Raw genomic sequence first — 12,766 nt, 5'->3', positions numbered from 1 at the left:
ACCTGACATGTCCAGAGGAATCTCAGAGCATTTTGGAAACCAGTTGGGTCCATCAGTCTCCATGGGCGAGTATACATTTGCTCAGTGTCATTATAGAGGGGGAAGCAAAACTCAAACCTGCTGGATTGCATATCAGCTAGTGGCTTGCATCAGGTTAACATAAATTGTGGCTGGGCTTGTTATCCAACTATAATTTTTATCAGCCATCTGTAAAATACAACACAATTATTACCTACATCAGTAAGTAACTTCTAGATTTTGGATTTTATAATAACAGTGTTAATAAAGAGGAGATACTGGTTTCAGTGTAAAGAATGGCTCACCTAATTCAATAATTTCTAAATTAATAAACATATCAAATTACTCTTATTTTTAAATTAACTTTGTAAATTTTAATTTCTTTGCCTTTGAAATACTTAATTTTTTAAAAAAATCAGCAATGCATACATTTTACATTAAGCTCAAATGCTGCGTACAGTTTATACATTTTCTGCTGGGGGAAATTGCTTTCACAAAATGTGAAGACTATTAAGCCAGTTCATAACTTCTTTACATTGTACTATAAAAATGTACATCCTTTATGGTGTATTTGTGCTTGATATGAACACTATATTTGCTGTTGAAAGGATAATACAATGCTTAATTTAAGATCTACTCCAAAATAACTTATTCTAGAAGTAAAGAGGAGTAATAGGGTTTCCAGGAACATAGAGTTCTACCTTGAAGACTTAATGCCATCTGGTGCAAAGAGCAGATTTAACTTTTATAGATGTGATTTTTCAGATAAAGAAAAGAGCCATATCTTATTCAGGAGTAATATATTCAATGCAACTGCTCAAATTCAGATGCTGACATTTCCTGCTAAAAAGATCACTGGTAGCATGGCTGGAAAGCTGTAGCTAAGACCAGACATCAGCTAGTAATCAGACTACACAGTGCTGGACTGGATGGACCAGTGGTTTGTCTCCAGTATAATGTGTGTAATATTCAGTCCTATATATGCTTTCTGGAATAAACGCCTGCATACATATGATCAGATTGAACATTACAGAAACTCTGTGATGGGTTTAAGAAAACGTTTTGAGTGGAAATCAGCAAATCTGATTTTTGTTTTTAAAAAATACCTCTATTCTACCCTGTTAGATAGTCTTCTCTGCTAGATGGTCCCATTCTCCATTTGAGCTCAAGAAAATCTGGGTAATTCACCGGCAACTAATTAGTTAGGCAGGAATCTTTATTAGGACTTCTGCCTCACTGGTCTGCTGGGGACCTCCTACTTCTGCCCCAGTTAGTTTTTGCCTCAGAGCAAATTCCCTATCCTGCTTCTTTTATTCTGTACTCACTCTATTCTGATTTTGATTCTGATTCTGAAATTTCTGCCTGAACTGGGAAAGGAGTACTCCTTCCCCTTGTTGTATGGAGCATATAAATGGCTACCAGTGCCTTTGCATTGAGTAGCAGTGTTCCTCTTTGCCTTCTCTGTGACTGAGACAAGTCTCCCTGGCAGCAAGATGCCTCAGAACAAGAATTACTTTTTGTCCTCTGAGGAAGACAGCAGAACTCCTGAGTTCTTGCAGTCTGGTAGGACGGACATTCGCCACAAGAGGCCTGTCCAATCCCCATCTCCTGCCACAGAGCTGCAACACAGACCAAGCGCCAAGGAGGCCCGTTTAGGGGCAAAAAAGAAAGGTGCCTCAAAAATGGCTGCCGTGACCACGGGAAGACACATTTTGGAGCGAACAAGCCAAACGCCTCCAGGTGCTTCTCCCCAGCGCTCCAACAGCCCTGGAAAAGCTCCTGAGGAATCCTCTGCCCTCTCAGACAAGGAAGTGCTGGGTAAGACCTTTGATAAGGCTTCTATTACCACTGAGTTGACAGAGTTTGTTAAAGGGAGTTGGCGATAAGGGAGAGCACTACTGAGGGAAGAAATGCGTGCCCTGTTCAGTGCTCACCTAAGGGGTGAGTTTTCTGATCCCCACTGGCGTTCCTGCCTAGGGACATGGGGTACCCCTTGTCCCCGGGCGCATCGATTGAGGTCACGTGGGGGGCGCCAAAACATCCTCCTACACAGCGAGGGATTGAGCAAGCCCTAGAAAGCAGGCACTGAAGCAGCCACTGCTCCCAGTGCCTGTCGTAGCCCCGCCCACTCTGTACGGTGGCCTGGAGTGTCCAGGGGCGGGGGAGAAGTCCCACTGGGCTCCCAGGAGCAGGACTGGGGAGCTCCACCTCCCCTCCCTCTAACCCGGCATGCCTTATTCGCTTTAAATTAAGTGTGGCATTGCTCAGAAGCCTTCTCCCCGGCAGCCGGCACCGGCAGGCACAGGAAAAGGCAAGCTGAGCAGGGAGCCCAGAAGCAGCAGCAGAACTGAAGATGATGCCGATGTTTGCTTGGTAAACCGTCAGATGGGGGGTGACTTGTGAGAGATTTACATGCTTAAAAGTTAATTCCCCTTGCACTGGCTTGGAGCTGTTTCTCAGGCTAGCAGCCTACCTCACAGGGTAGGTGAGAGGACACAATTAGGAAAGTGGTGGGGAGAGAGCCATGCCTGTTTTGCTGGGGGTAGGAGGTGATTTGTGAGAGATGATGCTGATGTTTGCTTGGTAAACCTTCAGATGGGGGTGACTTGTGAGAGATTTACATGCTTAAAAGTTAATTCCCCTTGCACTGGCTTGGAGCTCTTTCTGAGGCTAACAACCTACCTCATAGGGTTGGTGTGGGGACACAATTAGGAAAGAGAGTTGGTGGGGAGAAAGCCATGTATGTTTTGCTGGTGGTGGGAGGTGTTTTGTGAGCTGGTGCAAAAAATCATTGTTTGGTCGTTGTGGGGGAGGGTGGTCGTCCATACCTGGGGTGGGAGGGGCACCAAACTCAGATTTTGTCCCCGGGCTCCAGTTTGCCTAGATTCGCCCCTGCTGATCCCCACTCACAGAGTAGCCCCTTTTCTATGCCCGTGCCAGGTACCTCATGGGAGACTAAGTGAGCCCATCCCCCCGGCAAACTAAGGCAGCCAAGAACCCGGCTGAGTCCCGAACGTAGGTCCTTGGATTCCTCGGAGGAGGAGACCTTGGACAAGGAGGAGGGGGAGTTTTCATCATGGGAGGATGACCTGGAGGACATACAGGTTCCGGAACAGGCCTCTCGCCTATCCCAAGCAGAGGGTTACCAATATCTGCTCTATAAGTCTATGGCTGCACTCACCTTCAGGCAGCCAAGGAAGGCCAAACGCAAGGTCAGATCCAAGCACAAGGGGGAGGGGGAACTCTTCCCAGCTTCCAATGCTACCCCAAAGGTGTTCCCTTTCCAAGAGAATTTTGAAACGCAGATGACTCAGAAGTGGGGCAAGCCTACTGCTAATAGGCGTTACCCCAGATTTTTGTGTAAGCTTTATGCTATGCCTAGTTACACCAGTGAGATACTCCCAAGTACCTCCCGTGGATGCCCCAGTGGATGCCTTACAATCTTCTGGTCTGATGTCCAAGGATGGCCAGGGGCAGATTAGAGAACTCCTAGACAGGAGAGCGGAGCAGTTTCTCTCCTAGACAGGAGAACGGAGCTCACATGAGGCTATGGCCATGTCCATTAAATCATCTGCGGCAGCCTCCTTAGTGGCCAGAGCATCCATTGTATGGGCTAGAAAACTCCTTGAACTCATCCCCAAGGAGGAGACTAGACTCATTGAGGGAGTAAATAGGATCCTGAAGGCAGCTTCCTTCGGAGCTGATTCAACTTTGAACACCATAACCTTCTCAGCCAGAGCCATGGATTCCTGCATGGACATCAAGAGACTGTTGTGGCTCAGACCCTGGCAAATGGACTGGAAGTCTAAGTCCAAGGTAGCGGACTTTGCATTTCAAGGCAATAAGCTCTTTGGTGAGGAATTAAACAAGATTCTGGTTGAGTCCAAGCATAAAACCAAAACCATGCCCAATTTTTTTTGTCCCTTTGACAAAAAGACAAGCTTCAATTTGTCCATTTGGTCCCAGCCATTTCCTTCCCACTTCAAGCAGGAACCCAAAGAAAGACAACAATACAGGGAGCCCTTCTTCTCCCGTAAGCCCTCAGGTAATGAAAGATTCAACCAGGACAACAGAAACTCTAAGGCGTGATATTGGAGATCTTCCGGTGCGGGGCAGACTTCTCAGGTTCCAACAGACCTGGATTCAGTCAGCCTCAGACGCTTGGACCCAGGAGATAGTATCTTCATGGTATGTAATAGAATTCCTGACAATTCCCCCCAACAGATTTGTACTCTCCATTATCCAACGACCTGATCAAAAGACAAAGGAAACTGGAGACCATTGATCACCTCCTAAACGTTCATGATGTAGAGCATGTATCTGCTTCTCAGAGGGGCACAGGTGTGTACTCCATCCTGTTTACAGTCCCAAAAAAGAATGGAGAGTGGAGGGCCATCCTAGGCCTACAGTTTGTGAATCGATTTATCAAACTGAGACACTTCAGGATGGAAACTCTCTGCTCCATAGCGGATTCCCTCCAACCCCAGGAATTCCTCACATCCATAGATCTCTCCAAGGCCTACATACACACTCCCATCTTCGAGGGTTACAGAAGGTTCCTCAGATTTGGCATAGGAAGATAACATTTTCAAATCAGGGACCTATCATTTAGACTGCGTACTGCCCTGAGAGTGTTTTCCAAAGTCCTGATAAACCTGATTGTCATCCATAGGCAGAGGGAGATACGTCTGCACCCCTACTTGGACAACATCCTAATTAGGTCAGAGTCCCGAGAGAAAGCCCTGATAGACTGTCAACTAACTATTCAAACCCTAGAACAACATGGGTTTCTAATAAAGTACAAATAGAGTGCCCTGATCCCAACCCAGAGATTTGAATATATGGGATTTCTGATAGAAACCCTAACTTGCAGACTCTTCATTCCTCTGTCAAAGCAGAAGGAATTGACAGCCAAGGTGCGTGCGGTCATAACCAAGACCAAATGCTCCCTCCAGAGGTTAGCCCGCCTTATGGGGTTATTAGTCGTATGCTCATATGCAATCCAGTGGGGATGCTTCCATTCAAGGGAATTACAGACCTTCCTTCATCCTTTCCAGGAACAAATTACGAACAAGATCCACTTACAAGTATCTGTCCCAGCCATCCTCTCAGGGTCAGTCTAATCTGGTGGACTAAACTTTCCAACCTGGAACAGGGGAAGAGTTTTTTTATAGCCTCCACCAAGCAGGTCTTTACAGACCCCAGTTTGTCCAGTTGGGGTGCAGTGTTGGAGAAACAGCCAGTCCTGGTCCTTAGAAACCAAGCTACCCATAAATGTCCTAGAAATGAGAGCCATTCGCCTAGCTCAGGGGTAGAGAACCTGCGGCTCTCCAGATGTTCAGGAACTACAATTCCCATCAGCCCCTACCAGCATGGCCAATTGGCCATGCTGACAGAGGCTGATGGGAATTGTAGTTCCTGAACATCTGGAGAGCCGCAGGTTCCCTACCCCTGGCCTAGCTCTACAGTGCTCCCTGCAGGGATCCCATGTTCTGTTCAGAACGGACAACATGGCTTCAAAATCCTACTTGAACCACCAAGGAGGGCCCAGGTCCACTCCAGAGTAGAGTGAGGAGGAACCTCATCCGGTCAGAACAACACCTCCTGTCCTTTTGAGCCAGACACATTCGGGGCATACAGAACAACAAGGCGGACTGGCTGAGTAAGTGTTTACACTCAAACAAGTGGTCCCTGAAGAGAGAGGTCTTTCTCCACATTTCTCAGACATTGGGAACTCCAGTAGTAGATCTGTTCGCCTCCAGTTTCAACAACCAGATTCAGAGGTTCTTCTCCCATTTTCACCATACTCAGGCGGAGGCCACAGATGCACTGTCTTCTTAGTGGTCACCAGGGCTGCTGCGTGCTTTTCTTCCATTCCCTCTCATTCCCAGACTGATTCGCCAGATCAGGGAGGAGAGAGCAGAGCTCATCCTAGTGGCTCCCTGGTGGCTGAGGAGACCATGGTTTGCGAACATCTTACTGTTATCAATTCGGAGTCCAATACATCTACCTCCATCCAGGGATCTCCTACATCAGGGGCCAGTGTTGCTGACCCAGAACGTTTGACCTTGACCACATGGAGATTGAGTGGCAAGACTTAGCAGCCTGGGGTTACAGCTCTGTTGTCTTGAATACCATCATCTCCTCAAGGAGGCCTTCCACCAAAGGATTTACAAGACAATGTGGAAGGTCTTTATTTGCTGGTGCTGGAGGAAGAAGGTATGTCCCACTGCTCCAAAGATCTGAGAGATACTAGGGTTCCTCCAGGATGGTTTGGAGTCTGGTTTAAAATCAAACACCCTGATTACTGAGGGTCAGCACCTCAGTAATTCCATCCGTTGAGGAACATAATCTTTTAGATCATCCTCACGTCACCAGGTTTTTGCGAGGGGTGAGTTTCAGGGATGGTTCCACCAAACATCATTTCCCATCTAGGAAGCTTCATACAGTGCTGCACTCACTGCACTCACTACGGGAATGCATCGCTGAGGCATACAAGACGCAAAGACTTCAGGTTCCAAAGGGAATCAGCTCATTCTGTGAGAAATGCTTCGACTAATGCGGCCTTCAATATGTGCCGGTAGAAGAAACATTTAGAGCAGCAAGCTGGTCGTCTCTACGTTCATAAAACATTAAAGACTCTATGCATACAGCTCTCCAGATGCTAGTTATGGCAAAAGGGTGTTGGAGCACATTTTAGGGGATGCTATCGACCCTGCTCTATACGAGGTGACACTGCTAGGGGAGGTCACCCAGATGTCCTTGAGCTCAAATGGAGAATGATCATTCTTACCTGTGAAGGGTCATTCTCCTTTGAGCGGAAAAGGTCATCTGCCCTCCCAGGTAGCCATTATCTTTTCTCAATCAGGCAATTGTGCTGTTTGTTATATGATGTTTTTCTATGTTTTACTGTTCAGCTTCCTGACTGCCTTGTTGTGTTTTACATGTTGTGTTTGGGATCATACTCTTCCCACTTCTGATCTGTGGAGCTTGTTTTCCTCCCTAACCATTCTTAAGTGTTTATCTTAGGGGAGAGTCATGGCCTCCTGCTGGTGTTGTTACAGAAATTGATATTGCTAATTGGAGTCTCCAGAACTGGAGCAGAAGTGGGAGGTACTCAGCAGACCAGTGAAGCAAAAATCCTAATTAAGATTCCTGCCTCCCTGATTGCTTGCTGGGGAACTACCTAGATGTCCTTTTCTGCTCAAAGGAGAATGACCCTTCACAGGTAAGACCAATGGTCGTTCTCTACCTCTCTCTGGCTGAGCAGATAGTATGGTCAGAAAAAGAGAAGCAGAAAGAATGTCTGCTAAAGCAGACACACAAGAAATGTCTGCTAAAAATGAAAGTAAAACTTGACTGCAAGCTCCATGTTGTGAAGCTCTTAAAGGTGTAAAGTAAATTCTTTTGTATTAAAAGGCATTCAACAGGAAGAAAAACATCCTCACCACTGGCAAACAGGTATTGTTTTTTGTTGAATGCTGGCTGATGTCATGTCTCTGCCAGCATTACAGAGAGCAGGATGGAGCTCCTTCTCGTTCTCAAGTGCAGATCCTGCAAAGACCGTTTGAATTAATTGTCCATGACACATGGACTTCAGCTTGAAGCTAGTTATGTTCCAACAAAGACTGCTGAAAAGCCATAAAGTGAATGAACTCTTGACATATAGTGGAATGTGCTCACTGTAGAAAGACCTGTATGTATGAAATGTAGTTGCAAATTTTGGACCTACTGAGGCTAGGGAAATACTCTGTATAGTACGTGTGTGTGTGTGTGTGTGTGTGTGTGTGTGTGTGTGTGTGTGTGTTTGTAATTTTTCAGTCAAAAACACTGAAACCAAATAAAATCAATATAGAGTTGTGGAAACTATGTTCTGATTTCAAGAGGGAAATTTAAGTATTTCATACTAGATTGATGGAGTTTAAGTCTTCTGACTCTAGCTCAATTATAAGTAACCACCATAAAGCAAAAACAGATGGTTAACCATCTCCACTTCCAAACTGAACAAAATGAAGTCTGAGGGAATTAAGACACCTAACTGTGTGTAGGATTGCAACCATTATGATTAGCATTTTTTAATAAAAAGGGATTAAAGGTAATTTTCCTGCATGGGATTTGTTGTGAGGGCCATATTTCAACAATACAGAAAAATGCCATCATGTGTACTTAATGTTACATCTCATTGATGATTTACAGTAAACAGAATATATGTAGAATTGGGTTTCAAAAGCTGGGCTCCCACTTAACTGTTTGTTATTTAATGTAGCAATTGAGGACTAAATCTGAGGGCTACTGAAATATGAGAATATGGGTCTTAGGTTGCTTGCAGGCGACATAGTGAACCACAGTCTCTGGCAGAATGGTTATGCTATCATTCCTTACAAGTGTGGGGGAATAAATATGCCTTTCAGTAAATTTTTACAGGAAAAAGGGCTCTTTTCTGCGTGCCAGAAGCCTAAGAAATAAGTCATTTAAGAAGACAGAAGTAGGCACCAAAAGGAACACTTCAGTAACAAGGCAGTCTTTTACAGCTCATATTGATTTTCTGTGCGTTCAATTTAAAGTGGCAATAAAAGTAAAGCAAATGATTAAAAACTCAAAATGAATTTATTGGAAGACATATTCATTAATGCTTATGCCTCTGGGCAAGGGTTCTCTCTTCATAGTGTAATCATTACGTAATCTTCTCTATGTGGTCTATTGAAAACTATTGAAATGTTTTCAGATTTTGTGGAACTTATGTGATTATGGAGGAAGAGTTCAGGTATTAACAGTATGAATTTCATTATCATGTTACAGTTTTTAATTTCTTTGATCATTGTATATTCTAATTTCTAAACTCTACTGTTACTAAGCTGTGCTGAATAAAAAAAATGGGATAAGAGTGTTTTACACAAAGTGGCACTCTACGGCCTCCTATCACTGACCAGAGAGAGCTCTATGTACGTTGATAACTGATGCTGAATGGTATCCTGTATTTCATGGTCTGAGGATGAAGCCCTGCTTCCAAAACAGCTCTCTTCTGTAAAGGTCTCCCTTTCCCTGCCAGCGTTTTTTTAGGATCACAGGCGATGGTTAAAGAAGGCAAGGAAAGATCCATAACCACCAATACAATGTCTATATCATTGGGAAGCCTGCAATCATTTTGAATGGTTGCATGGTGAAATACTAAGGGAGAATACTTTTCTGTGGCCAGGTACCTCAACCTGTATATCCAGAAGTCTAGATGGTGTAAAATTATTGTAATACTGTTAAGATTTTTTTGCCCTGAATATCCTGCTGATTACTGACAGTGCAACATGATTATAAATCACAATCTTCATATTTTTCTCTGCATAGATATAGTTTGCATTGGGTCTCGGAAACTTGGGCTAATTTTTATGTGGCCTTCTGCAGTAGATTTAGTAAACTTGGTTCCGTGAGTTAATTCATTCTATCAGTTTGCTGTTGGTTCTGACTTTGAATAGGAAATCTTCTCTGTCTAAACTGTTTGCCACATACCCAAGCCACTGACCAGCATATAACTGGGCTGAGCAGTATCGGACAAATCAGCAACTTGTGTTCATAGCGACTGCTCCAAGAAACCTATTTGCTGCTAGCCTAGCTCATTCTACACAGGAAAATGGCACCTGGCCATAAACACACTGGAAGTTGGAATGAATACTTGGAGTCCTCTTAACTTATTAGCACAAAAATAGCACCTGTCAGGACAAAACCTCTAGAGCGATGAGTTTTCAAAATAGGTCTAATTTTTTAAGTCTGAAAAAGGTTTAAGCCACATTTCATGTCTTTAAAGCCAGAAGGATCTAAGGGGCAGGGTTTACGTACAGTAATTTTTATAAAAATACAATAATTCTTTCCTTTTCCTCCCTCTTCAAATGTAGGACAATCTGCCCATCCCAAAGGAAGTTAACCGCAAAAAGAATGAGAAATCCAAACCTCCGTTCCTGTCATCAGCAAATGGCTATGGACACCATTTCACCCAAATCAATTACCTCCTCTTTTTAATCACAACTCCTCATTTGTATTAAATATGGTGTATGGGTGTTGATGAGGTCATTATGGTGTCATATATCGGGAATTGTTTCTGTGTAAATCATAAGAAGAAAACTATGGGACTCTGAGCCTTGCTTTAGAGAATTACAGTGGGAAAATGTATACCATAAACCGGTTTTTAACCATTCTGACGCAACTAAAAGCTCTCAGAATTTCACACTGTGAACTCAAGTTTACAAACATTACAGGTGGGCCTTCAGGCCTTGTTCTACCACAGCAATGTCTTCCACTACTCAAACTTCACTGACCACATGCAACTGGTAAACTGCTGCCTCTCCATTTTCATGATTCCAAACTGCTTCTTGCAGAGGCTGAGAGTCCCCCTTTATTTCATTTAGACGTAACAAGCCTAGTAGTTTATTTTCTTCGATTGTCTGTATATCTCTATATTTTATCCATGTACTCTTTTGATGTATAGAAGTAGTATGAAACTCATGGTTTCCTTGTGGTAAGTGACTGAGATGCTGCCACGGGATTTGAGACACTGATGAATGGTGCTATTTTGGACTTTAAACATGCTCCTTGGCAAGGTAGCTCTGATGGAGTTATTTTTAATTTCCATGTTCTAAGAAGGTGTTGGTACTTTGTTCTCGTTCTTTAGACTGGACTGACTTGTTTCCTTGTGTCTTCAGTGTGGCTTTCTTATTCAGTGTTGTAGGGTGAGTAATTACTAATACAGCAAGTGAGGAACTGATTCCCACCTGGGTATGCTCACAAACGTGCAATGGTGGTGGGAGCAATCACAAAACTGTAATTTGCTACAATTTTCCTCGCTGCCATTTTGCTTACATGATTTGAATAAAGAGCAGCAATAATTTTCTTATAGTCTTTAGGGGTTGTCTTAATGTTTTTATCTTTTCTTTTTAAAAAATGCATTAGGAGGCATATCCTTCAAGGGGGCAGTATGTTTTAAGTGTCCTCTTAGAATCAATAAAATTGGCTTAAAAATAAAATAAAAACATAATTGTTTCTTTAAATGTTTTCAAAAGCAATGAATCTGGTTCCACAGTTTTTCCAGCATGTGGATTTTACATTTTTGTTCTTGCTCCCAGGGAATTAAGAAACAAAATACAAAACAAAACAGTACCATCTATTCATGGAATGTTGTTGTGTTAGACACAGTCTGGAAGCCCACCTTAATTTTTTTATATAACTCTGTCTTTCAGCTCTTTCTGTTACTGGGCAGGCTTTGTCCTGAAATGCTTTGCTTCTGACTGTTAAATACCAATGCATGCACTGCACTTCTTAGTTCCCCCTCCCCCAATTCTTATGCACTTTCTTTCTGGTAGATTAGATAAGTCAATTGTGCTGTATATACGTATAGCAAATAACAGTAATCAGCAGTTGTGGCATTTATGTATAGTTGCAGTTGTGTACTGCTGAAATGCAGGCTTTTGTAACAGTGTGATCTTTAATAATGCACTACAAGTACCCAATGTATTTTAGCTCTTTTAGTAGGATTTGTTCAATAAATATGCAAGCTCGAAGAGTATCTACAGCATTTGTGTGCTGTTGTTTTTTTCTTGTCCAAATGGAATGCTTTATAGATGTATATTTTGATGATTTAAAAAAGAATAATTCCATGGATATTACTGATTTCAAAAATGTCTTCTAAAAGTAATTTCACTGATCCATGAGGGTGATCTGTGCATGTAAAAAACTCCTCCGTCCAGGAGCAAAGAATATGTTATTGCCATTGCTAGATATTTTCATTGAAACTGAACAAGGTTAGGTTTACTCTTTGCTAGATTCACATTACATACATATCACTAAACAAAGAGATTTAAACAGGTGATAAGACCAAACTGCTTTCCCCATACTTTCCAGGTAGTTAGTGCAATCGAAGCTAAGCAGAAATTCTGAGGCCGCCATTTATGGCATGTTCCCGCGCATCATAGCTAGGTCAACGTCTGTCGTCATTCAGTAAAAATACTTGCAGTCATTCAAAGCACTTCACAGAATCCATGTATATAAGTGTTTGTTGTCCTAAGGGCAGTTCCACATATTGCCTGGATACAAGGGAAAGTGCTAGTTGTATTTCCTGTTTGGGCATGGTGTGAAAATAACATCTATTTCAGCCTGAGAGATTTCAAGAAGCAACCTGTCCAGAGTCACTTGCAAGTAAATAACACATAACCGTGTGATGTTATTTTCATCATGGAAGTGATGTATGGAAACACTCTTATGAACAAATATTGCATCTTCAGGTATGCAGGAGGAGGGAAGGCAGTGTAGTACAGCCTGATTTTGGAAGCCAAGTAGGGTCAGTACATGGATGGGAGACCAGCAAGGAAGGCTCTGCAGAGGAATGCAGTGGCAAATCACCTCTCTCTCACTTGCCATGAAAACCTCTTGCTAGGGCCACTATGTCAGTTGGGACTTGAAAGCCCTGAGCCTTTCGGGGAAGGGCAGTATATAAATTGTATAAATTAAACATACAATATGATATATGTAAGAAACAGACCCGCTTTTGTGCCAACTTCACTTCAGTAGTCATGGTGGTGTTGACAGTGATGGATTTAGATGAAGAGAGGCTATTCCATTTGTGAGGCCCCGCCCAATCCCACACCCTCACATTTTGAGGAAGATGGGGTCACAAAATGGATCCACTTCAGTGAAGTCCTGGAAGGACAAAATTAGTACAGAAATCAATGCTAGTGTCAAGTTATTGGCTTGTGACAGTATTATTTTG

At 43.0% G+C, this 12,766-nt stretch overlaps 1 long non-coding RNA gene across 1 annotated transcript in view; it reads left to right on the top strand.

Moving 5' to 3' along the window:
* LOC125436174 overlaps positions 1-11,572 on the top strand; it is a 29,437-nt gene extending 17,865 nt beyond the window's left edge. The window contains exon 4 of the long non-coding RNA XR_007245011.1: positions 9,903-11,572. This is a non-coding gene — a long non-coding RNA (uncharacterized LOC125436174). The remainder of the gene's footprint in view (positions 1-9,902) is intronic.
* Positions 11,573-12,766: the final 1,194 nt, after the last annotated feature.

The sequence above is a fragment of the Sphaerodactylus townsendi genome, linkage group LG07, assembly GCF_021028975.2.
Source record: "Sphaerodactylus townsendi isolate TG3544 linkage group LG07, MPM_Stown_v2.3, whole genome shotgun sequence".
Lineage (NCBI taxonomy): Eukaryota > Metazoa > Chordata > Lepidosauria > Squamata > Sphaerodactylidae > Sphaerodactylus > Sphaerodactylus townsendi.
The sequence above is the reverse complement of the archived record's forward strand: the minus strand, read 5'-3'. Positions and strand labels throughout refer to the sequence as shown.